This window comes from Pteronotus mesoamericanus, unplaced genomic scaffold, assembly GCF_021234165.1.
Source record: "Pteronotus mesoamericanus isolate MK-2021 breed Mesoamerican mustached bat unplaced genomic scaffold, CSHL_Meso_final scaffold_167, whole genome shotgun sequence".
NCBI lineage: Eukaryota > Metazoa > Chordata > Mammalia > Chiroptera > Mormoopidae > Pteronotus > Pteronotus mesoamericanus.
The window spans coordinates 20864561-20891516 of NW_026555308.1; the positions used below are offsets into that span (position 1 = coordinate 20864561).

The following is a 26956-nucleotide window of genomic DNA, read 5'->3' on the forward strand; positions in this document are numbered from 1 at the left end:
TTGACCTCCCACCTCAACAAGTAGAAAACAAAAAATATGACACAGCAGTAGTCTGACATGAAAAAGAAGCAGTAATAAAATATAATCCCTAAGAGAAGGAAAGCAAGATGAGCTCTAAAATCTGGAAAATTTCCCAGAGATTAGCAAATTATCACACTTCTAAATAATTTGTGGGTCAAAGAAAAAACCACATGGGAAATTAAAAAGTATTTTGAACTAAATGGAAATGAAAACAAAATATATCGACATCTTTGGGATGCTGCTCTAAGTAGTGCCTCAAGGGAAATATATACTTTTAATTGTTATACACAAGACAAAAAGCTTATAATCAATGAGTAAAGGGCCTACCTTAAAAAGCTAGAGAACGACCTTTTCATAAAGATGGCGCCGAAAGCTAAGAAGGAAGCCCCTGCCCCTCCCAAAGCCGAAGCCAAGGCAAAGCAAAGAAAGCAGTGCTAAAGGCGTCCACAGCCACAGAAAAAAGAAGATGCGCACGTCTCCCACCTTCCGCAGGCCTAAGACACTGCGGCTCCGAAGGCAGCCTAAATATCCTCGGAAGAGCGCTCCTGGGAGAAACAAGCTTGACCACTATGCCATCATCAAGTTCCCCTTGATGACGGAGTCAGCCATGAAGAAGATAGAAGACAATAATACACTTGTGTTCATTGTGGATGTCAAGGCCAACAAGCACCAGATCAAACAGGCTGTGAAGAAGCTGTATGACATTGATGTGGCCAAGGTCAACACCTTGATCAGGCCTGATGGGGAGAAGAAGGCGTATGTTCGACTGGCTCCAGACTATGATGCTTTGGATGTTGCTAACAAAATTGGGATCATCTAAACTGAGTCCAGCTGGCTAATTCTAAATATAAAAATTTTATACTAAAAAAAAACAACAAACCTAGTGAACGTAAGAGCAAATTAAACCTGAAATTTAAAAATATTTATGAATAATAAACAACAGAACAGAAATCAATAGAAAGTGGACAAATAATGGAGAAAATCACTAATACCAAAAGTAGTTTATTTAAAAAGTCCAAATTCTTAAAATATTTTTTACCTATTGCCATTTAATATTATTGGCAATAGGTAAACATAGTGGCTTGGAACAATATACATTAATTTTCTCATCATTTCTGTGAGTGGGGAGTCCAGGAACAGCTTAATTGGGCTTTAGAATCTTACAAAGCTGCAATCAAGATGTCTCATCTGAGGCTCAAGGGGGGAAAAATCCACTTCCAATTTATGTGATTATTGATAGAATTCAGTTTCAGTGCAAGCAGAGACTCAGTTTCCAGCTGTTTAAAAGCTAGAAGCCACCCCTCAGCTCTTTGCTACATGGTCCTTTCCAAATGGCAGCTGAAACATGGCAGTTTAATTCCTCAAAGACATGGGGCTGGGGGAAGTTTCATAATAATATGCATTAACATCTCATATAAAATGATTAAAAACACATAATCATGTACATCCTTACACTTTTGTCATATTCTATTGATTAGAAGTTTGTCACAGGTCATATCCACACTCAAAGGGAAAAGATCATATAGGGAGGGAACACCAGGAGGTGAATATCATAGGGTTACCCTAGAATGTCTTGCCACAATTAATAAAACTCAGGTTAGATCCTTTAAACAACAAAAAAATATGGCCGATATTAGTAAGAAAAGAAAGGACATCATTAAATCTTATATAAGGAATGTTACGAAAATATCATGCCAATATATTTGATAACTCAAGCAGAATGGACAAATTCCAAAAAGATACTATCAAAACAAGCACAAGAAGGAATAGAAGTTTAGAGGAAAATTTATAGCTGAGTAAAGAAATAAAGATTAAAAACAAATGAAATAAAAAACAATAGTGAAAATTAATAAAACCAAAAGTTGGCTCTTTGAAAAGATCCCCCAAATTCACAAATCTTTAGCTAGATTGAAAAAAACAACAACAAAGCCACCAATTATTAAAACTGAGAATGGAAAAAGAGATATTACTACTTATAAGAGTAAAAAAGTACTATAAGCAAATAGTATGAACAACTGTACCACAACAAAGTAGTAACCTAGATGAAATGGACAAATTTCTAGGAAGACTCAATCTATTAAAACTGACTCAAAAATAAATTAGAAAGCTGAAAAGATCTATAACAAGTAAAGAGAGTGTGGTAGTAGTAGTAGTAGTAGTAGTAGTAGAAATTCATGAAGAAAGGTCCAAGAACAGATGGCTTCACTGATGGTTTCGCTAAATATTGAAGAAAAATTAATGTTGGAGGAATGATATCAGCAAGATGGTAGAACAGAAGTTTTCTACTATTATCCCCCCATAGTACAACAATTTTAACAATCACTGAAAAACCTTTGAGGGAGTCCAGGAATCCAGTGGAGAAGTTCCGTCACACCACCAGAGGAAAAAAAATCAGAGAATTTATGCACTGAAAAGAGTAAGGAGAACAGTTTTACTTTACCCATGTTACCATTCTCCCAAGGTGGCATAGCTCAGTGCCAAGAGAGATAAATTGCCCTGGCCCACAATTTCTCCCATAGGGAAAAGGAAGTGCAATGAGTCACCATTTGGCTTCCCCAGCCAAGGTAAAGGACGCCCAAGAGACCTACTTTCTTTTCTCCCCACCCCTCCCTGAGTTGGTCAGTACAGCTGAGGGGTTGGGAGAGGCTGGGAGCACAGAAACTAAGACTTGAAACTCAGCAAAGTGCTGCAGATTCTACTAACCAACAGAAAGCCCATAAATAAGCTGTTTGGGATGCCTCACCTGCAGACACCCCTCCTTACTGGTCCAAGGGTACCCTCAATGCACTGCATACCTCATTCACCTCCTGTCACCAGATCCCTGCGCATGCCTTCATGCGCAGCAAGTCTAAGCCTTTGCAGACAGCTTGAAAACACATGCAGAAAATTGATCTGATTCTCTGCAATTGAGACAAAGCACAAAACTTGAGCATTTAAGGGCACCACCCTAGAGGAAAAAGGGAGGCATTCAGCTTTCAGCCTGGCTTCATGGAATCGATAGAAGGTTATACAATTTTAAGAATTTCCTCCCAAAAGAGAAAGAGAGGTGTGGCGTGGACACATCTATATAAAAGATCTGAGAGAGTCTCAGAATCCCTAGCAGGGCTGACTGCTGAAAGTATTTCTATCCCAAACCAGTTAATAAAGACTGGAGGAGGTGACTGCTTCTTCAAACGTGAGTACAACAATAATGCAAAACTTCAAGGAACACACCAAAAAATCAGGGAAACATGATGCCAAAAAAGTAAAACAATTTTTTAGTAACTGACCCCCTCCTAAGTATGGAGATCAAATTGCCTGACAAAGAATTCAAAATAATTGGTTTAGCAAAGCTCAATGTGCTGCTAGAGAGCACAGAGAGACAACTCTATAAAACCAGGAAAACAATACATGAACAAAACAAGATGTTCAAGAAAGATATAGGAGTTTTTTTTAAAAACCAAATTCAAGTTCTGGAACTGAAGATTACAATGAATGAAATTTGAAAATGCAATCGAGAGCATTAGTACAAAATTGATCAAGCAAAAGAAAGAATCTGTGACTCAAAGATGTCATTTGATATTATCCTGTCAGAGGAAAAAAAGGAAGGGAAAAATAATTATAAAGTAAAGAATATATGCATCATGGAAGTCCCAGGAGAAGAAGAGAGGGAAAAGGGGGCAGAAAGATTATTTTTTAAAAATTATAACTGAAAATATCCTAAATCTGGGGGAAAATTTTGACAACTAAGTATATGAAGCTCTAACGTACCCAAATAAGTTCAACCGAAAGAAGGCTTCAATAAGACACATTATAATCAAACTATCATAAATTTATTACCAAGAGAGAATTTTGAGAGTTGCAAGGGAAAAAAAAGACTCATCACATACAAGAAACCCCCATAAAGCTATCATTGAATTTCTAAGCAGAAAATTTGCAGGCCAGGATAGAGTGGGGTCTAAATTCTGAAAGGAAAACCCTACCAACCAAGAACACTTTACCAGATAATGATGTTCTTCAGTAATGAAGGAGAGATGAAGATCTTCCCAGATAAACAAAATGTGAGGGAGTTCATCATTACTAAACCAGGCTTATGAGAAATTCTAAAGGGGATTATTCAAGCTGAAGCAAAGGGATGCTAACTGGTAACATGAAAATGTGAAAATATAAAACTCACTGGTAAAAATAAGAATCTAGGCATATTTAGAATACTCTAATGCTATAATGGTGGTGTGTAAATTGTTTTTAACTCCAGTATAAAAAAAGGACAAAAGACTTAAAGATAACTATAGCTACAATAATTTGTTAATGGATACACATAAAAAGCGTAGTTTTTGTACTAAAAAGCATAGTTTTGTACTAAAAAGCGTAGAACATACAAAAACTACGCTTTTTATGTGACAAATATTAAGTTATCAGCTTAAAACACACTGTTATAACTAAAAGATGTTCTATGTAAGCCTCAAGGCAACCACAAAGCAAAAACTTCTAGCAGGTACAAAATGAATGAAGAGAAAGGAATCAAAGACTACCACTACAGAAAACCATCAAATCACAAAGGAAGACAGCAAGAGAGGAAGAAGAGAACAAATGAAATACAAAACAGCCAGAAAACAATGAACAAAAGGACAATAGTAAGTCCTTACTTATTACTAATTACTTTAAATATAAATGGATTAATTTCTTCATTCAAAACATATAGAGTGGCTGAATAATTTTTTTAAAAGAGAGCCAGCTGCTGTTTACAACAGACTCACTTTATCTCTAAGAACACACACAGGCTCAAAGTGAAAGGATGTATAAAAATATCCCATGCAATGAAAACCAAAAGAGACAGGGATAGCTATACTAATTCATGTCAGATAAAATAGATTTTAAGTCAAAAACTGTAAAAAGAGATAAAAGAAGGTCCTCACATAGAGATAAAGAGATTAATTCATCAAGAGGATAAAATAATTGTAAATATGCATTCATCCAACAACAGGGGACCTAAATATATAACACAAATATTAAGAGATTGAAAAGGAGAAATATATAACAATACAATAATAGTAGGGGAATTCAATATCCCATTTTCAACAATCATCCAGACAGAATATAAATAAGAAAACACTGGACTTGAACTATAATTTATATCAAATAAACCTAACAGACATATACAGAATATTTCATCCAAGAGCAGTGAATATACATTCTTTTCATGTGCACATACATGGAACACTATCCCAATTAGATCATATGTTAAGTCACAAAACAAGCCATTATAAATTTAAGAAGACAGAAATCATAGTAGGTATCTTTTCTAACCACAATGATATGAGATGAGATTACTAACAGAAGGCAAACTAAAAAATTAACAAATATGTGGAAATTTTAAAACACACATCTGAACCAATGGGTTAAAAAAAAGAAATCAAAAGAGAAATAAAAAAATCTTGAGATAAATGAAAGTGTACCACAACATACGCACACTTTTTCAATGTAGCAAAAACAGTTCTGAGACTTAAGTTTATACCAATAAATACATTCACTAAGACAAATGAAAGATATTAAATTAACAACTAACTTTATACTTCAAAGAGCTACAAAAAGGAGAACTAAAACTAAAATGAGCAAAAAGGAGGAAATAACAAAGATCAGAGGGGAAATAAAAGAAATAGAGACCAGAAAAACAATGGACAGATCAATGAAAGCAAGAGTTCATACTGTGAAAAGATAAACAAATTTGACTAAGAAAGAAGACTTGAACAAATAAAATCAGAAATGAAAGAGAAGATATTACAACTGATACTGTTACCAAACAGAAAGTGGGGTTCAGTTGCCCATTGCCACCCATAGGCAAATTCTGGAGGCAGAGGTTTGGTGAGAAAAGGAAAGAGGTCTTTTATTCAAAAGCTACACAATCTGGGAGGATGGTAGTCTCCTGCCTCAAAGTCCATCACCTCCAGAGCACCCAGAGAAAAATCCAGCCACCCTTGCCAGACCAGTCTGAGACTGTGCTCGGAGTTCTTCTCCCTCTCAAAAATACTGTTCTTTGGAGGTTGCAGATGGCCACCACACAATCATCCAAGCAGCTCAGCTTCTTTCCCCACCACTGTTGGGCCTCAGGCTACGTTCCAGGACCAGCAAGGTCTTGCAGGCCCAGCATACACATCTGTGAAGTGAGTCCAAGAGGAAGAGGAGAATTTCTCCTTTCTCTTTGTTTAAATTTCCAAACCCAAACTTCCATGCATTCTAGAAGGGTCCAGCACCCTGGCCAGTCCTGTCCTTTTACCAGGCTAGACTGACAGGACAGCATCTCTCCCTGCTACCATGTTGTCCTTTACAGTACGCATGCAGCTCCTGTACACATACAGGACTGGAAGGGAGTAGGAATACTTTTCCCTTTGTCAATCACTCTTCCTAGCTTTGCACAGACTCAGTGCAACAACGTCCTCCAGAGCTGTGTTCTGCCCACACTGCCTTGGGTATTTCCTGTGGCCCCTCCCTTACTCAGGGCACCATGCCAGTCTCAATCCCCTCCTTTAACACTTCTGGATCCTTGTAATCTTACAAGGGGAAATGGACAATGGTCTCATTCTTCTGTAACTACTTCCTGTTGGCCAAGGTCATAGATCTCCCTATGTCTGGGTCCAGAGATTTTTAACAAAAAGAGGAGGGGTCAGGAATGAAGGGAGGCCTTTATGTGAGGGAGAAGGATCCTGCAAAGTCCAGGTCAGTTGGCTGTCCTTAGGAAGTGGGGTAAGTGATGTCCAAAAGATGGCATTGCTGGACAAGTTGTCATCCTTACTGTGTTCTAGAGGTTACAAATTTGCCAAGAAGGTTAGAAGGCATACACCCTATGAAAACAGAAGGGAGAACACAAAGGTTAATTCACACAAATCATAAACCAGTCTAAGTCTGCAACACAGTCATTTGAGAAGATGTTCAGTTGAAAGTCCTTTGCTGGAATAATATTAAACAGTGACAATTTGACAATTTCTCTTACCTGTAAATTGAACATCTCTTGTGATAGCATCAGGTGCTGAGGTATAATCTGTATAGCATATACAGAAACCAGTGCAGCTTCCAAGAGAAAACAAAACTTTGAGGACAGTTAGCTGCACTAGATTCCAATATCCACAACTGGGCATTGTGATTGTCCTTAAAATACAATTTTTCTCAAGATTACCAGCATTGTCATCAAAGGAACTGCCTTAAATCTTGTTTTTAATTTTGCCTTATTATTTTCATAAAAACAAATACAGCAATTAATCATATAGGTTGTTTAAATCAGCTTTGCTGGAACTTACACAGGAACCTTTAGAGTAAGTTTTAATAAGCTGTTCAGGGCACAGAAGCCAAGCTCCACAACTGCCATATGGCTCTGCCTGCACTACTTATATTCCTCAAGTCCTTGGGATTCCCAAAGTATCTTAAGGTTCCTTCCTTGCCATCTTTCAAGAAAGCAACCTTTTTTCCTTACCTGGAAAGACTGCCATGAACCGCATGACCAAACAAGGTACCAGGCTATTTCTCCAGTGGGCTTTTGTTAGCTTCAAAAGTCAATCGCCATTCCTCAAGGATTTCTGGTGACATCCAGAGTCCAGAAATGTCTCCTTCAGGCATGACATTCCAGTCAAAATCTTAGTTAATAAAACCGCAGTTGGAAGCAGACCTTATTGGATTTATGCAAAGAAACTTTGTCATCACTCAGTCATTAAGAATGCCAAATTCTGGAGGGATCAGGCAGGGAGAAAAATACAAAACAAAAATGAAAATCCTTGCCCTTCCAATACTCACCGAAATTTCATCTCCATTCCTTGTGCCTTCTATTACTAAAATAATACAATTTCTTTCCAAATTAATGTGAACCTTCACAAACTTCTTACCCATTCAAAAATAATCACTTTTAGCCTAATTCACTTTCAATCTTTGTCCTTTTAACAATGGAGGGGACCATACTCTAACTCTGTATCTGAGAGCTAAAAGTCCTTAGATTTACAAACATATTCCATAACTTCTTAAACACAGCTCTGTGATGCTATTCTTTCCTAAATCCTTATTGTGTAATAAGGCTTTGGGTGGCATTTCCCCTTTACCACAGCAGAATAAATTTGCCGAGGAAGCCACCACCTGGGAAATGGAAAAAGGAAAGAACTTAGCTTTGGGAGCCACTAGCCCTTTCTGAAAGAGAAATTTAAATCTCCTTCAGGAGTACAGTTCCAGCTTTCCCTTTCAGCATCTATCACAGCAGCAGGATTCCAGTCTTTCTCAGGTAGTGCCTGCTTTATCTGTGTGTTGTGGATCCAAGGTTTGACTCCCATGAGCTTTAGGGAAGAGTATATTGTCAGCAGGACATCATAAGGACGAGCCAATTGCTCACCTAACTGCTGCTTGGGGGCTTGAATCTTTCAGGTCTTTAGTGAGACTTGGTCTCCTGGCTGGAATGGGTATAGGGGCTCAACAGATAAACGAATCTGCAATGAGTAAACTTGTGCAAAATTGTTTGTGTTTGCCCTAAATATTGTATATATTTAATTTTGACTCACACTCCAAATCTAAAGGAGACATTTCTAAAACAGATTTGGAAGGGTCCCCCATAAACTATTTCAAAAGGGCTTAATTTAAGCTCACTTTATGTTGCTACCCTAATTAGAAGCAAGGCAATACTGAGTGCCTGGTCTCATTTCAAATGCACTTCCTGGCATATTTTCTCCAGGATCTTCTTTATTGTATGACTCATTTTCTCTGTCTTTCCCAGAGATTGAGGTCTTCAAGATGTGTGTAGTTCCCATTGACTCTGTAGTGTCTGTCCAATCTTCTGGGAGATCTCTGAAGTGAACGATAGTCCACTGTCACTTTAAATGCGGTGAGGAAGTCAAACCCAGCTCATCGTTAGCCATTTTCCATGAAGCTGCCCCTGTCTGTATATAACTCCCAGTTAGGTACTGTCAACAGCTTCAACAGCTGGTTCAAGCAATCATGCTGGACGGCTGAGTCTCCCTTTAGCCCTGGAAGCCATGTGGCCAAGTGGTGGGTGCCAGGTCCCACAGCTGGCACAATGGAGCCCCTGCATGTATGGCCACAGCAATTGGCACCAGCCCTGGGCTCCTGGTCCAGGAAGCTGTGGCGGCAGCATGGCAGTGCTGGCCCCACATGCAGACTCCAGGAAGGAGCCTGAGGACTGACGATGGAGGCAAAAGAAGCTGAGCTGCTTGGATGATCATGCAGCAGCCACCTGCAATTCCCAGACAGAATTTTGAATGGGAGAACTTTGGGCACAGCCTTGGACTGGTCTGACAGGGGGTGGCTAAGTTTTCTTCTGGGTGCTCTGGAAGGGATGGACTTTGAGGCAGGAGCTTACCATTCTCCCAGATTGTGTAGGTTTTGAATAAAAGATCTCTTCCCTTTTCTCACCAAACCTCTGCCTCCAGAATTTGCCTATGGGTGAGGGCGGACAGCCAAACCCTAATTTCTCTTTGGTAACAATACCACAGAAACACAAAGGATCTTAAGAGAATACAATAAATAATTATATGTAACTATTTTGTATTACCTATAAGAAATGGATAAATTCCTAGAAACATAATAGCTACTAAGACTGAATCATAAAAAAATAGAAAATCTGAACATATCAGTAATAAGATCAAAGTAACTTAAAAATCTCCCAACATTTCCCAACTCATTCTCTGGGCCTCTGTTATGAAAACCAGACCAAGACAATATAAAAAAATAAAATTACAGACAAGCAATCATTAGAAATACCGACATAAAAATTCTCAAGAAAATACTAGAAAATGAATCCCTATAAAAAAGATATTATAGAATGGCCACATGGGATTTATCCCAGAAATACAAAAATCAACTAAGTTAATATACCATGTTAATAGAATAAAGGATACAATGAAATAACTCAATCATATAAATAAATTTCAAAAAAGCATTTGACAACATCTAATGCCTTTTTTATAATAACACAATAAAAAAACTAGAAATAAAAGAAAGTTTTCTCAATGTGATAAAAGGCATTTATGAAAATACACTGTTAACACCTAAGATCCAGAGTAGCTCAAAGATATGCCCTCTCACCACTTATACTCAACATTGTATTGAACATTCTAGAAAAAATAAAGGCATCTATGTTGGAATGGATGAAGTATAACTATCTCTATGTGCAGAGGATAGTATTTTGTACATAGGAAATCCTTGCTATAGGAATACGCACACACACAACTAATAAAAATAAAAAATTTATCAAGATTGTAGAATACAAGAGAAATATACAAAAACCAGTTAAATGAACTTATATACACATTAGAAGAGAACAATTTAAAAATCAATTAAAGAAAACAATTTCTCTCACTATATACAAAAATTAACTCAAAGAATCATGCACATAAATGTAAGAACTAAAGCTATAAAACTCTTAGAAGAAAATAAAGGTATAAATCTTTGTGACCTTGGACTAGGCAATAGTGTCTTGGATAAGATGCTAAAAACACGAGCAGCAAAAAAAGAAAAAGTAAATAAATTGAATTTCATCAAAATTTTAAACTTTTGTATTTCAAAGAACCATCAAGAAAGTAGAAAGATTACCCACAGATTGGAAGAAGATATTTACAAATCATTTATCTGATAAGGGACTAATTTCCAGAATATATAAACAACTCTTACAACATAACAATAAAAAAGATAAATAACTCCTTTTTAAATGTGAAAAGGATTTTAACAGACATTTCTCTAGAGAAGATATACATACAAATGGCCAATAAACACATGAAAAGAAGTTCAACATTATTAGTCACTAAGAAAATAAAAATCAAAACCACACTATGATGGCTATAATAAAAAGAAAGACAATAAAAAAGTGTTGACAAGAATGTGGAGAAATTGAAACTTTCATACATTGCTGGCAGAAATATAATATGGTGCAGCCACTTTGGAAAACAGTTTGGCAGTATCTCAAAAAATTAAACACAGAGTTGCCAGAGGAGAAATTCCTCTCCTATGTATGTACCCTAGAGAAATGAAAAAGTATGTTCACACAAAAACTTGTACACAAATTTTTATAGCAACATTTTCCATAGTAGCCAAAAAATGGAAACAACCTCATACCCAGAACTGATGGACGGATAAATATAATGTGGTATATCCATACAATGGAATAATATTCAGCTATAGTAAGTACTTCATTAATAAAAAAACGAAATACTTATAAATGCTACAACATGGATGAAACTTGAAACCATTATGCAAAGTGAAAGAAGCCAGACACAAAAGATCACATATGATGTGATTCCATTTATATGAAATGTTCACTATAAGCAAATCCATAGAGACATAAAGTGGTTGCCAGGAACTGGGAGGAGGGGAGACTGAGGAGTGTCTGCTAATGAGTATGGGAGCTTTGGGTGAAATAAAATTTATGAAATTAGATGATGGTTGCACAGCTTTGTGAGTACACTAAAAGCCATTGAATGGTTCACATAAAAAGTAAATATTATGGTATATGAATTATATGTCAATAAAAGGAAGATCTAGGTAATCAGAATGAACTTATATCTACCAAAATTTATATTTTATAGTTAAAAGTTTCCAACAAGGAAAAATTCCAGACCCATATGGCTTCACTAGTAAATTCTAGCAAGTAATTAAGGATGAGGTAATACTAATCCCCCAAAACTTTAAGAAGACATAGAAGGGAATACTTCCCAGCAAATTTTATGAGGCCAGTGTTATTCTGATACCAAAACCAGACAAAGACATTACAAGGAGAAAAAAAAAAACCCTAACAAACATAGACAAAGGATCAGCACACCAAGGCCTGTGGGCTAAAGCCAGCAGGCAATCTGTTCATGAAAACGATGTTTTGTTAAAACACAGCCACACCCTTTTATTTACATACTGTCTATTGCTGCTTTCCTGCAGACGTGAGTAGTTAAGGCACAAATCACATGGTCCACAAAGCTTCAAGTACAGGGTGGGGCAATAGTAGGTTTACAGTTGTTTGTATGGAAAATAATACAATAGTTAATAAATAATAATACAAGAATAAACTGTGTTTCACATACTCACAATGTAAACCTACTTTTGTCCCACCCTGTATTTACTACTTGACTCTACAGAAAAAATTTGCTGATCCCTGCTATAGACTAATAGGTCTCATAAAGAAAGATGCAAATCAACCAAGAAATATATAAAACAGATAAGACATCAAGACATCAAGATGGAGTGGAATTTATCCCAGAAATGCAATGTTGGTTAAGAAAAATACCATTCAATGTAACGTAACATATTAACAGAATAAAGGTTGAAAATGACATGGTCATCTCGACAGTTATAGAAAAAAGCCTTTAATGAAATTCAACATCCTTTCATGATAAAAATACTTTTCAGCAAACTAAAAATAGAAGGGAAAGTTTCCCATCCCACATGTAGGAAGTTTGTAAGTCACCACCCTGTCCTAACAACAAGTAAAAGGCTGAACAAACTGAAAATCAACAACTCTTCTTAGATCCATCAGAGAAGTTAGGTCACAGGGAAAACTGCTGCACCCAAAGCTGTAGAGACATCAACATAATTAGTCACAGAGAATTACAACTTACCAGAACAGAAACCCATGGGCAGAAACCAGAGCGGACCAGTGCCAGGGTAGGCAAACCTGAACCACAGTTGACAAATTGCTGGAGGCTCAGTGTGGACAAGTTTGACAGATAAAAACTCCAGAGGGACCAGTTATAAGGTGACCCCTCCCCCCAACACACGCACACACACAGCTTTGTGAGTTTGTGAATTTACCTCCTGGAGCTCTACCAGGTTCTCACAATGGATATCAGAAAAATCCCTTCATACTTTTGGCACTGGGGAGGGGAAAATAAACCATTATGCAATGCTCCAGAGCATTCTGTTCTTCTTAATAAAGCCCTCCCTCAGGAGAAGCTATCTAACCAGAGCCTAACTTGTTGGGTTTATCAGAACCTAACTCACTTGAGGGAAGAGAAACAACCAATTCCAGCCCAATTGAGCCATCTTGTTCCACCCAAGGGGGAGAAAACAACTAAGAAACACTTGTGAATTTCACAGTCCAGAGGCATAGTTTCACTGAAAGACTGAGACCTAATTATAGGACTGTAGAATGCTCCCCCTCCACACACACAATACTGCATCACAGAAGGACTATTTACAGCCATTCTTTTCACCCAGTACATCATGTCCAGCTATTAAGAAAAAAAGTACAAGGCACACTAAAAGGAAAAAAAAAAAAACCAACCCACAGATAAAACAAACACATAATTCTAAAAAGATAGAGTAAGCATCAGAACAAGACATGGCAGGGATGTTGGAATTATCAGATTGAGATTTAAAACAATTATGATCAATATGCTAAGGTCTGTATGGATAAAGTAGATAGCACACAAGAACAATGTAAACAGAGAGATGAAAATTCTTAGAAAGAAATGCTAGAGATTAAAAAGCACTGTAACAAAAATGAAGAATGCCTTTGATGGACTTAGACCGAACACATTTAAGGAAAGAATCTTTGAGCTTGAGGATACCTCCATAGAAACCTCCAAAACTGAAAAGTAAAGAGAAAAAAAGAAAAAAAAAGAACAGAATATCCAAGGACCGTAAGACAGCTACAAAAGGTGTAACATATGGATAATGGTAATACCAGTAAGAGAAGAGAGAGGGGGGAACAGAAGTAATAGTTGAAAAAATAGTGACTAAGAACTTCCCCAAACTAATATCAGATACCAAATACAGATCTAGGAAGCTCAGAGAACATCAAGCAGGAGGCATATCATATTCAAACTACAGAAAATGAAAGATAAAGAGAAACCCTGAAAGAAGCTGGGGTAAAAAATACAACTTACCTATAGAAGATCAAAGATGAGAATTACACCCGGCACCTCAAAGTCTATGCAAGTAAAAAGAGAGTGAAGGGAAATAAGGTGTTGAGAGAAAAGAACACCAACCTAGAATTCTGTACCTTATGACGTTATCCTTAAAAAATGAAGGAAAAATAGTTTCTTGGACAAACAAAAATTAAGGAAATTTGTTTCTGGGAGACCAAGTCTGCAAGAAATGTTAAAAAAATTTCCTTAGATTCATCAAAAAATTAAAAATTGACCTTCTCATGACCTAGTGTTTCCATTTTGGGGATTTAGCCAAAGAAATGCAAAGCACTAATTTGAAAAAATACATGCACACTTAAATTCATCACAGCATTATTTACAATAGGCAGGCTATGGAAGCAACCCAAATGCCCATTAATTGATGCGTAGATATAAAGCTGTGATACATATATACAATGGAATATTGCTTGGCCATAAAAAATAATTAAAATCCTATCACTTGTAACAGCATGGATAGACCTTGAGGGTATTATGCTCAGTGAAATAGGTCAGTCAGAGAAAGACAAATACCATATGGTTTCACTTGTATGTGGAATCTAAAGAACATAATAAACAAACACATAAAATTGAAACAGTCATAGACACAGTGAGAGAACTGGTGGCTGCCAGAGGGGAGGGAGGTTTCAGCCACTGGGTCAAAGAGGTGAGGAGACTAAGAAGCACAAATTGGTAGTTACAAAATAGTCATGGGAAAGTAAGTAAAGTATAGGAAATATAGCCAATAATGTTGTAGTAATTATGTATGGTGCCAGTTAGGGTACTGGAACTATCAGGAACACTATGTAAAGTATATGATTATGTAACTACTAAGCTGTACACCTGAAACCAATATACAATAAAACTTTTTTTTTAAAAGAAATTCCTTAGAGAGAAAGAAAATGATATAAGTTCAGAAAACTAGATATATGTAAAGAAAAGAAAAATGTTAAAGAAATAAGTGAAGGTAAATTAAAACTTTTATTTCTGTTATTCTTAATTGCTATAAAAGATAATAGTTTGTTTAAAATAATAATAGCAACAATGTATTAGATTATGTATTCATATATGGCTGGAAAATCCCAGAACACCTGGACATTAAACCACATACTTTTAAATAACACATGGGTCAAAGAAGAAATCTCAAGAGAAATTTTAAAATATTTTGAACAAAATGAAACAAAAACATAGCTTATCAAAATTTGTGGGATGCAGCGAAAGCAGTGCTTAGAGGGAAATTTATAGCATTGAATACATTTAAAAAGATAAAAGATCTAAAATCAATCAACTATGCTTCCATCTTAGGAAACTAGAAAAAAGAAGAGCAAATTAAATCCAAAGTAAGCAGAAGGAAATAAATAATATAAATTAGAGCAGAAATCTATTAAATTGAAAACAGAAAATTAACAGAGACATTTAATGAAACCAAAGCTGGTTTTTTGAAAGGATCGATAAAATGGATAAGGCTGTAGCTAGGCTAACTAAGAAAAGAGAGAGGGGACTGAAATTGCTAGCATCAGAAATGCAATAGGAGACAGCTCTATAGATCCTATGCACATAAAAAAAGATAATAAGGCAATATTATGAATAACACCATGCTCACAACAATCTGATAACCTAGAAAAAAAGGATCAATCTCATGAAAGACACAGTCTGCCAAAATTCACACAAGAATAAGCAGACAATCTGAATAAGCCTATATCTATTTTAAAAATTGAATCAATAGCTGATAACCTTCCAAAACAGAAAGCACCACACCCAGATGGGTTCACAGGAAAATTCTATGAATTCAGTTTCTTCAATAGGTATGGAACTATTTAGGTTATCTGTTTAATCACTTTGGTAGTTTGTGATTGTTGAGGAAGTTGCTCTGTGGGCTTCATTAGGGTATCTCACACCACTCCCACAGAACTGCTGGGGACTGTGGCATGGGAGACTTTCCATGAAGTCTCCCAGACAACTTCTCCCAGAAAAGAGAAGACTTTCTCTTCTCTGTCTGAGTGTTAGGAGGTCCCTTCTCTGCTCCTTGGGCCAGAACTAGAAAGTTTCTCTCCTGGTCTTCTCACTATTCATGCCACTGTTGCCTCTTTGTTTCATGCTGTATTATGCTCAAACTGGAAAAATACTGGAGAAAAAATTAGTACACTCAGCACCGGGTCAGTGGTACTCCAAATTCTTGTCTTCTTTTCCAATGTTCCTGCTATTATTGACTTTTCAGGGTCCTCAGACAGCTGCTCCATGTGTTGAGTACAGGTTTTAGAACTGCGTTCAACAAGAGAGACAGGGTGGAGAGCTCTTATTCCATTTTATCCAGAACCAGAACATAAAGATTCCTTTGGACATATGACAGAATTAATCGCCAGCATATTCTTCATCTCAAAAATGTTAAAGGAAGTCCTTCAGACAAAAGAAAAATGATACCAGGTAGAAACATAGATGGACATAGAGAAATGAAGAGCACCAGATATGATACGTGGATAAACATAAAAGACTTTTTCTTATTTTTAAAATATTTTCCAAAGATAATTGACCAATTAAAACAAAACTAATGACAATATATTTTGGAGTTCATAACATGTAGAAGCAAAATGTATGACAACAAAACACAAAGTCCTGAAAGGGGGAAATAGAAGTACAATGTGGAAGTTTTTATACAGTATTTTAAATGGTATAATGTTACTTGTAGGTAGACTGATAAGATAAAGATGTATACTGTAAGCCATAAAATAATCACTAAATGATAAAATACTGAGTTATACCTAATAAACTAATGAACAAAATAGGATCATAAAAAGTATTTAATTAATGTATTTAGAGGAAAGAGGAAAAAGAACAGATGGGTCAAATAGAAACAAAGATCAGGATGGCAAATTTAAATCCCACCATGTCCATATCAATAATTATATAACGTGTAAATGGTTTATTGGGGCAGGGGCCAACTATGGCCTGTAGGTCTAACCCTTACCATAGCATGTCTTTACATAGCTCTCAAGCTAAGAATGGTTTGTACATTTCTAAGTTATTTAAAAAGAAGAGAAAGAGGAAAATGTGTAGCAAAGACCATAGGTGGCCCACAAAGCCTAAAATATTTATTCTACCTTGTCGTTTACAGAAGACACTCTTCAATTGCTGGTCTAAATGCTCAATTGAAATTAAAATGCAGAGATTTTCATATTGGATCAAAGACCCAACTATGCTGCCTACATAAATCAAAACAGTAAAAGAATATCATATATGTGATAACAGAAAAACATATCTTTATCTAGCTAGGCATCTGCCTCCAGTCCCTGGCACAGAGCTCCTAAAACTCTTACAATTTTCTAAGTGATAAGAGCACTAGGAGCATTTTGTGTTTTAATATTTGATCTTTGACCCTGGCTTTGACCTGCTGACAAAGAGTTTCCAAGTCCCTAGGAATTTCCTTGGTGATATCAGTGTCTTTGGTTGTAATGAGGTGACTCTTTGTCAGGCTCCGCATGGGGCTGGTCGCCAGAAAGACCAGGCCATAATCAGAAGCTCGAAATTTTCAGCCCCAGGCCCCATTCTCCGAGAGAGGAGAGGAGTTGGAAATGGAGCTAATGATAGGCTGTGCCTACATGATGAAGCCTCCATAAAAATTTCAATATGAGGTTCAGAGGGCTCCTGGGTTGGTGAACACATGGCGGTGCTGGGAGAGTGGCATTTCTGGGGAGAGAATGGAAGCTCCACACTCCTTCCCACACACCTTGCTCTACACATCTCTTCCATCTGGATGTTCACTTGTATCATTTACTGTATCCTTTTAAAATAAACTGGTAAACAGTAAGTGTTCCCCTGAATTCTATAGCCGCTGTAGCAAATTAATCAAACACAAAGAGGGGATCATGAAACCTCAGAATTATAGCTGATTGGTCAGAAGCACAGGTGGCCACCTGAGCTTACGACTGGCATCTGAGAGGGGAATGGGGCCGTCCTTAGTACTGAGTCCTTAACCTGTAGGATCTGATACTATTCTGGGTAGATAGTGTCAGAACTGAGTTAAATTGCAGGACACCCAGCCAGTGTGGCAGGAAATTGCTTGATGGGAGAGGAAAAAGCACACATCTGGTGTCAGAAGTGTTCTGAGTGTCATAGTAGTGTAAAAATAAAGGAGAAACAGGAGGGAAGCACTGGATTTTTTCTGTACTCTATATATGTAAATTTTATATATGTATATATTTAAATTATTTATTTATATATATGAGCACTGTCCAGAAGGTATTCAGCCATGTAATGTGAAAACTAGAGATATTTGTCAAAGAAGATACAAAAATACAAAAAACATTGTACATAGGACAATGACACCTCAGTCCCCTACAAAGTAGGCACCTTGGGACCTCACGCAGTTCTCCCAATTTCCATTAGCTGCCCCTTCGTAATTTCCTGAACTTCATTGACAGTGTGAAATCTCTTCCTTTTCAAAGGTGATTTTAGTTTTGGGAAAAGACAGAAGTCACAGAGCTCCAATTCTGGGCTGTAGGGGGGCTGAGTCACCTGGGTGATTTGATGTTTTGCCAAAAGACTGCACAAGACACAATGCATGAGCAGGAGTGTTGTTGTGATCAAGCTGCCAGTCACCAGTTGCCCATAGCTGTGGCCTTCTGAACCATCTAAATAGTTTCCAAGGAGGAATGTTCAAGCCTAACGCAAAATGTGATGCAGATTCATAGATCTCCTCACTCAGTTATTTTTAATGTGATGGCCACACAGTACATGTGCTCACTCAATGGCATCTACCATGTACCTCCCCCACTGCCTAGTACAGTGAAGTCATCATTGTTCACGCATGCGCATTCCAGTCCACTCTCCTCGGCTGTCAGGTTACATTGATGTTGCGCAAACATTTCTCATTATATTAACAATGGCGAGGTTTTTTCCAGATATATGTGTATACACACGTATATATACAGTGGTGGACAAAAGTAGGTTAAGTCATTACCTAAAAAATAAATCAGCCCTGGCTGGTGTGGCTCAGTGGATTGAGTGCCAGCCGGTGAACTGAAAGGCCGCCAGTTTGATTCCCGGTCAGGGTACATGCCTGGGTTGCAGGCCAGGTCCCCAGTTGGGGGTATGTGAGAGGCAGTTGATGGATGTATCTCCTACACATTGATGTTTCTCTTCCTCTCCTTCTCCCTTCTCCTTCCTCTAAAAGTAAATAAATAAAAAAAATTCATAATGACAATAAGAAAAAAAGATAAATAATACAAATAACATAATAATTAATAAATAAATACAAGAATAAACTGTTTTGTGCACTCACGACTATAAACCTACTTTTGCCCTCACCTGTGTGTGCGTGCATGTGTGAGTGTGTGTGTGTCTAGGAAACACTAATCAAAGTAAAGCCATACTGGCTATATAAATACTACATAAAATAAATAAGGTTTTAGGGCAAAAAATAATTTAAAATTATAATATGATCAATTCATTAAGAGATGTAGCTCTTCTAAATGATTATATCTCTAACAACAGAGATTCAAAATACATGCCACAAAAACTCCAAGTAGAAACAGACTTGTCAACAACTGTAGCCAAAAACTTCAACACCATTTCTTAAAAACTGATAAAATAATAGATGGATATCAGTAAGGATATAGAAAATTTTAACAACATTATCAGCCAACTGGATCAACATTTATAGCACTCTCTGGCCAACACCCAGCAGAAAATATTTTTTTTCAAGTGCTAATGGAATAATCATAAAAATAATCATATTCTGAGCCATAAAACAACTTCTAATAAATTTAAGAGGATTCAATTCTCACAAAGTAAGTTCTCTGACAACAATAAAAATAAATTAGAAAACAGCAACATATAAATAACTGTAGATATACATATAACTGGAAAATCCTCCCAAATACTTGAAAACTAAATAGCACATTTGTAAGTAAGCTTTGAATCAAAGAAGAAATTACATTGGAAATTAAAATGTATTTTAAGTGAATGAAAATAGAAAGACAACAGATCACAATTTTAGGATGCAGCTGAAGCAGCATTTTGAGAGAAATTTAGTAGTATTGATTGCTTTTATTATAGAAAGGAAGAAAGGTCTCACATCAGTGATTTAAACTTACACATTGAGAAACATGATTTTAAAAGAGAAAAAATTTAATTAGGGAAGAAACATTACCAAACTTATACAAACTCTTCCAGAAAACTGAAAAGGAAAGAGTATTTCCCAATTTATTCTACAAGGCCAGCATTATCCTGATATGAAAACTTACAAAGACATTACAAGAAAAATACAGAACAATGTTCCTCATGAGTAAAATGCAAACATCCTTAGCAATGTTGTAAAATTTAACAGTATATAAAAATTATAACACATCATGATCAAATGGGATTTATCCCAGGAATACAAGGTTACTTTGACATTTGAAAATCAATCAGTGTGATTTATTACATTTACAGACTAAAAACAAACAAAAATCCCCTATAAAATCCAAGTGATAATTTCAGTGGATGTGGAAAACTTTTGACAATATTTAATATTCATTATTGAAAATACTAATACAAAGAAACTTCATAAACTTGATAAAGAATTCATGTTTTCTTCCTAAGATCAGTAGCAAGGCAAGACTCCATTCTCACCACTAGTGTTCAATGTATAACTGGAACGTGCAGCAAAGCAATGAAGAGAAATAGAAGGCATCTAGACTGAAAAGAAAAATCTAAAACTGTCTTATCAGTAGAAAATCATGTATGAGGAGGGACCCTCAAAAAAACTGAATTTATTTATTAAAAATTGTGCATTTATTCTTACATGTTTAAACTTCAGTCACTTTCAAAGTAGTCTCCATTTGGTGCAATACACCTATCAAGACTTTTTTCCATTGCTCAAAACAGTTTTTGAACATGTCAATTTTGATGCCTTTTAGTGCTTCTGCCATTTTTTTGTTTCACCTCTTCCACATTGGCAAAGCTTTTTCCTTTGAGGACTTTTTTTCATCTGGGGATACAAAAAAAAGTCACTCAGGGCAAAACGGGGTAAATAGGGAAGGTAGGGCATGGGAGTCATGACAGTTTTGGTGAAGAACTGCTGAACACTCAGGGTGGTGTGGGCAGGTGCGCTTGTAAGTCACCTATCATGAAATGAGCAAACGCACTGAGTCTTAAAAAAAAAAAAAATTCACTGAAGCCAAACACAGCTTCTCACAATGCCAACTTGTACATGGATACAGATGAGTTCCTAGAACATTCACCTAGCAGGGGAAGCCTGTACAAGGGGCCTTCCCCTCCAGAAGATAATTTCAGTTTTTGGGGGATTCCCTCTCATGTGTTGAAAATCCCATGGAATCTACAAAAAAACTAGAATTATAAAAACTTTAGAACTACTAAAACTAACAATAATGGGTGAGCTTATCAGGATTGCAGGATACAAAATCAATATACGAAAATCAATTATATTTTTATGTATTAGCAACAAGCAGCCAAAAATAGAAATTTTAAAAACTTACTATAGTTTCAAAATGTATGAAATTGTGAGTGATAAATCTAACAAAAGATGTTTAAGACCAGTACACCAAAAACTTATAAAAATATGATTCAGAAAATTCAAGAAGACTTAAATTGTAACATTATCAAACCCCAAAGGAGAGAAAGTTGGTTCTTAGAGGAAGCGGTATGTGAAAAATCTTCCTCTTTTATATATAAAACACAGAAAAACATACAGTACCAAAAATATATAAATAAATCCATTTTATTAATCTGGTTGATTATGAAAATAATGTCTAAAAAAGACATTAGAGGAAATCTCCTCCCCCACCCCCACTTAAAAAGGTTGAAAAACAACGACTTAAATAAATGGAGAGATTATCATGTTCATGAACAGGAAGACTGAAAATAATTAAGATGTCCTTCCTCCCAACTTGATCTATAGATTTAATGCAATATCAATCAAAATGACAGCAAGATTTTTTCTTCCTTTAAAAATGTACAACCTGATTCTAAAATTTATATTGAAATGCAAAGGATTTAAAATAGCCAAAACAACTTTAAAAAAGAATAAATTCAGAGGACTTGAACTACCTGGTTTCAAGTTGTATGATAAACTGACAGTTACTAAGACAATGCACCAATGGAAAAGGATAGAGTACAGAATATCTATGGTCAATTGATTTCCAACAAAGTGCCAAGACAATTCAATTGGGAGTGGATAATATTTTCAACAAATGGTGCTGAAACAATTGGATAATCATATGCAAAAAATGAACATCAATCCTCACTTCACATATATACAAAAATTAAGTCTAATTTCCAGGTATGGGAAGGCAAAAGTAAAAGTGATAGTGATTTTAGGATGTGTTAGAACTTCAGCAACCATCAACTTAATATAAACTGCTATAAACATAGCTTGGTATATATGAAGCACATGGTAAACACAAATAAAAAAATCTACAGGAGATGTACAAGGAATAAAGAGGAAAAAATCCAGGTACAAGATACAAAAAGTCATCAACATACAAGAAAAGAGAACAAGAGCATAAGAAAGAAATAGAAAAAAATGACAAAAACAATCAGAAAACAATGAATAAAATGGCAACCACTACATAATTATCAATAATTACTTTAAATGTAAATGGATTAAATGCTTCAATCATAAGACAAATAGATAAAGAAGATGCGGTACATACATACAATAGAATATTACATCGTCATAAAAAAATAATTAAATCTTACCATTTGCAACATGGATGGATTAAAGGTTATTATGCTAGTGAAGTAAGTCAGACAGAGATAGACAAATATCATACGATTTCACTTCTATGTGGAGTCTAAAAAACAAAATAAACAAACAAGCAAGATAGAAACAAACTCATAGATACAGAGAACAAACTGTTGGTTACCAGATGCGGGGGTGGGGGGACTGGGTGAAAAAGATGAAGGGATGAAGAAATACAAATTGGTGGTTACAAAATAGTCATGATGACGTAAGGTACAGCTTAGGGAAAATAGTCAATAATATTGTAATTAATATGTGGTGTCAGGAGGGTGCAAGACTTATTGGGGGATCACTTCGTAAGTTATATAAATGTCTAACCATTATGCTGTATACCTGAAACTAATATAATATTGAATATAAACTGTAATTGAAAAAAATTTTAATTTAAATACCTGGGAATAAAGTATGTGCATGATACTAATGCCAGAAATAGCAAAATACTTTTTAAAAGAAATATAGAAAGACCTAAACAAATGGCCATGACCGGTGTGGCTCATTGGGTTGGGCACTGTCCTGCAAACCAAAATGTTGCCAGTTCTGCTCCCTATCAGAGCATATGCCTGGGTCGTGGGCCAGATCCCCATTTGGGGTTGTGAGAGGCACCTGATCAATGTGTCTCTCACACACCGATGTTTCCCTCCCTCTCTTTCTCCCTCCCTTCCCCTTTCTCAAAAAATAAGTAAATAAAATCTTTTTAAAAAAAGACCTAAATAAATGAAGAGGCATAGCATGTCCACGTATTACAAGATTTGGTGTACGTAGGATGGCAATACTCAACTAATCTAAGATTTAACCCAATAGTAACCAAAATCCTAGTAAGATTTTCATAGGCATATACAAGCTGATTCTAAAATTAATATGTAAAGGAAAAGGAACTAGACTAGCCACAACAAACTCAAAAAATAAAAAATTGGAGAACTCACACCATGCTACTTAAGACTTACTATAAGGCAGTAATCAAGTAATCAAGACTCTGTAGAACTGGGAGAGACAGGCATATAGATCAATGAAATAGAATATAGAGTATAATAGATCAATGCAAAAGAATAAAAAGGTACAAGAAAGGGACACAGTTACCTACAAAAGAGTTCCCACAAGACTATCAGCTGATTTCTCAAAAGAAACCTTGCAGGCAAGAAGGGGCTGGAAAGAAGTATCCAAAGTCATAAAGGACAAGGATCTACATTCAAATTATTCTATCCAACAAAGCTATCATTTAGAATGGAAGGGCAGACAAAGTGCTTCCCAGATAAGGTCAAGTTAAAGGAGTTCACCATCACCAAGTCCTTATTAAATGAAATGTTAAAGGGACCAATTTAAGAAAAAGAAGATAAAAAGCTATGAACAGTAAAATGACAACAAACTCACAACTATAAACAACTGAACCTGGGGAAAAAAACAAACAAACAAAGGAAGCAAACTAGAACAGGAACAGAATCACAGAAATGGAGATCACATGGAGGGTTATCAGTGGGGAGGCAGAGGTAGGGGAACGCAGGAAAACATACAGGGAATAAGAAGCATAAATAGTCAGTACAAGATAGACAGGGGGAGGTCAAGAATAGTATATGAAATGGAGAAGCCAAAGAACTTATATGTGTGACCCATGGACATGAGCAAAGGTGGCGGGGGGCGGGGGGGGATGCTGGTGGGAGGGGGCTGCAGGGCAGAGAGGAACAAAGGGGAGAAAAAATGGGACGACTGTAATAGCATAATCAATAAAATATATTCTTAAAAAAGAATTAAAAAGTACAGAAATAGAATCACACAAATATATAACTAACTTTTTACAAAAATCCAGACAGCTCAATGGAGTAAGGATAATCTTTACAACAAACGGGGCTGGAACACTGGATATTCACATGCAAAAATAAGTTAACTTCAACCTAACCTCACAACTTATACCAAAAAATTGTCTCAAAATATAATAAATCTAAATATAAATGTGAAACTCTAAAACTGTTGGAAGAAAACATAGGAGAAAACTGTTGTGACCTTAGGTTAGGCAAAGAGTTCTTAAATAAGACGCCAAAAATACAATCAGTAAAATTTAAAAAAATGGTGCTTCATCAAAATAATAAACTTTTGCTCTGTGAAAGTCATGGTTAAGGATAATAACAGAGGGGCAGGGCAGGGGACAGTGCAGCCTCTTGGCCTCTTGGCCTTTTTGCACGTCTGGACATTGCACAGGCCACTGGTACCATGAAGATCTGGACTTTGAAGCATGCCTTTGACCACCCATGGGAAATTGTTACAAGAGCTCCAATGCAGAAATACTCAAACGCTATGAACTCAAGCTTGGGTGAAGTTGACGTATTGGACATACATATAGATCCTTCTGGAAAATTGCACAGACAGATTTCTCAGCACAAAGCGGGTATTATCTTCCATTGTAAAATCCCTCACTGGTGCAGCAAGAACCAAAACATACGTGCAAAAAGATTTCTATAGTTGATCCTGTATAGAAAACAATGGAAATTAAATCCATTACTATTTTATTGACAGATATGGTTTTAGAATATGAGAGATATATACAAACCACATCCTCAGGACCCAGATAAAAACTGTTTTGACTTAAGGGGCCATAATCACTGTAAAAGGAATCAGCCTCAGTAGTTATCTTGAAAACATGATGGCAAGTACAATATATTCAAATGCTAACAAAAGCTGACAAAAGCAATGGAATGGGTAATACATAAATCAAATGCAGAGATTGAAGAATTGACAGCTTCGGCAAGAAGGAGCGTAAGCACACCTAGGTGGCAGCAGCAGCATTTGTAGACAAAAGATGATGAAAGTTGTTATGCAACACTCAGTCCTCCGGATCTCTACTAGCTGGTGTTACATTTATTTGTTATTTAAAAAGTACAACTACAGACCATGGGAAACCAAGATGGGCTCCTCCATTGAACTTCTTGCCAGACTGGCTCAGGCCCAGAGGAAAGTCCCCCTCCCCGCAGTGACAAAGTCATGCCCGTGACTGACTCTGCTGCTGCTCTCAGGAGCAACTAAAGCTCGGCCAGGCCTGACGTATCTTGGGTTATTCAGAAATAATGTTGATATTTGGCCATAGCTGGTGTGGCTCAGCGGACTGAGCGCTAGCCTGTGAACCAAACAGTCACTGGTTCAATTCCCAGAGTAGGGCACATGCCTGGGTTGCAGGCCAGCGCAACCACACATTGATGTTTCTCTCCCTCTCTTTCTTCCTCCCTTCTCCTCTAAAAATAAATAAGTTATATTTTAAAAAAAGAAATAAAACATTTTTTAAAACTTTATTAAAAAAAAGAAATAATATTGATACTTGGAAACCCATGTGGAACTTGTATGCAGAAAAGGCAACCAATGATGGCAGCCGTGGATCTGCAGGAATTTGTTCCTTTTGGTAGAGACCACTGCAAGCACAACCCTAATGTTATGAATTTCAGCTTCAGCAGCTGCAGCCAGCCTCTGAGGTACGGTCTTCCAATGGCACTTCTGGCTCAATGGGATCACTTAGGAAAGTTACAATGCACAAGAAATGGAAGGGAAGTTGGCAGTTAAGGAAAGGCATAAACAAAATGGGAGAAGTGGATTATGATGAGGAACTTTTATATGGTTGGAAATATGGTGATAAGGAGCAGAGAAAGTAAAAGCCAGGCATTGACTGTTTATAAAACATTTATAATTGATAGTCTTGTCCAATAGACATTGTGGTGTGCCTTCATTATATCACAGAGTAAGTCTGAAAAAGCCTACGGTGGTGCTAAAGTAGAAAAATGCATGTGTATATTGCAAAGCTCGGGTATCAACATGCATAGCATAGAAGGAAAGGAATGCATAGAAGGAAAGGAATTCTTTACCTTTTCAGGTTGCAAATGTCTGGCCCACCAAATGTGGATTGTTGTTCTAACAAAGCAGTTCTTCTCATGAGGTACCTCCAGGTCCAACCAGAGAAACTTTACCAACTATGTTTAGTATGCTACATCCCCTAGATAAAATAACCCCACTTGTTTGTAAATTTGAAAGTCTTTTTGACTTATTGCAGGTGCAACATATTGTAGATAATGCGATGAAAATAGTGTTTTTTAACATTGACCCCTCCATTTTAATGACCTATGACACTGTTCAGAGGCTGCATTCTGTGTGGGTTCTCCGAAGAGTGAAAACAGCGTAAGAGAACATCGTTTTAAAGTCTCTGAGCAGGGTCGCGTCTCGGCCTTTTGGCTAAGATCAAGTGTAAAGTTCTCTGAGCAGGGGAGAACCCCCAGAATGTGGCCAGTAGTACCTCCCTCATAGCACACTGCAGAGGCCTCTGCAAAGGAGATTCCCTCATGGCCTGCCTCGCTTTTCCAGAATCACTCCT

At 36.6% G+C, this 26956-nt stretch overlaps 1 long non-coding RNA gene and 2 pseudogenes across 1 annotated transcript; 2 read left to right on the forward strand and 1 right to left on the reverse strand.

Annotated features, from left to right (window-relative positions):
• Positions 1-375: 375 nt before the first annotated feature.
• On the forward strand, positions 376-876 carry LOC129083767 (60S ribosomal protein L23a-like; annotated as a pseudogene).
• Positions 877-6547: 5671 nt separating this feature from the next.
• Positions 6548-18888, reverse strand: LOC129083769 (uncharacterized). Its single transcript, XR_008530500.1, has 3 exons — positions 18832-18888; positions 7466-7715; positions 6548-6839 (listed from the first exon to the last, which is right to left on the reverse strand). It is a non-coding gene; the product is annotated as an uncharacterized LOC129083769 (long non-coding RNA).
• A 5928-nt stretch (positions 18889-24816) lies between these two features.
• LOC129083330 (PRELI domain containing protein 3B-like) lies at positions 24817-25406 on the forward strand (annotated as a pseudogene).
• The last annotated feature ends 1550 nt before the right edge of the window (positions 25407-26956 follow it).